This window comes from Corvus brachyrhynchos, unplaced genomic scaffold, assembly GCF_000691975.1.
Source record: "Corvus brachyrhynchos isolate BGI_N302 unplaced genomic scaffold, ASM69197v1 scaffold407, whole genome shotgun sequence".
In the NCBI taxonomy this organism is placed as follows: Eukaryota; Metazoa; Chordata; class Aves; order Passeriformes; family Corvidae; genus Corvus; species Corvus brachyrhynchos.
Genome location: NW_008239056.1, coordinates 693,253 through 693,701, shown reverse-complemented (window position 1 = coordinate 693,701; position 449 = coordinate 693,253). Strand labels below are relative to the sequence as shown.

The 449-nt window shown below is 44.3% G+C and overlaps 1 protein-coding gene across 1 annotated transcript in view; it reads right to left on the bottom strand.

Moving 5' to 3' along the window:
* DGKE (diacylglycerol kinase epsilon) overlaps window positions 1-449 on the bottom strand; it is a gene marked incomplete at its 5' end in the record, with an annotated part of 16,323 nt that overhangs the window by 3,008 nt on the left and 12,866 nt on the right. Inside the window, one exon of the mRNA XM_008637580.2 lies at window positions 1-449. This exon is cut by the window's left edge and continues 3,008 nt beyond it; it is cut by the window's right edge and continues 2,693 nt beyond it.

Below are 449 nucleotides of genomic sequence, written 5' to 3'. Positions count from 1 at the left end.
CCTGCTGCGAGACAGTTTGGGAGCCCACTGCTGACACCAAACTTGGGCTAAAACTGGAAACAGCACCATCAAAGTAATTCTAAACAGGCTTTAACCCAATTTGCAACACACCAGAAAGGAGGATACATTGAAATCAAGGAACAGTTTGAAACAGCAAGGCTTCCCAACAGATTCCAGGGCTAACTATGTATGTTTTTTACAACATCTTTTCTTACACGTATGACAGCTACAGTCACAATGGACACTCCAACCTTACAGAACGTTCTCTAAACCATACATACAATTTCACAAGAGGCTTCCCCATGGCCACCATGGCCACATTTGCTGCCATCACTTACAGTCCATTGGTGAGACAAACTTCTTCACCTCCAAAAACAAGGCCATTTATCAGGGGTTCTCCCAAACAAGCACCCAGTTAGATGCTACTTTCACCTTGTTTCTCCAGCAGG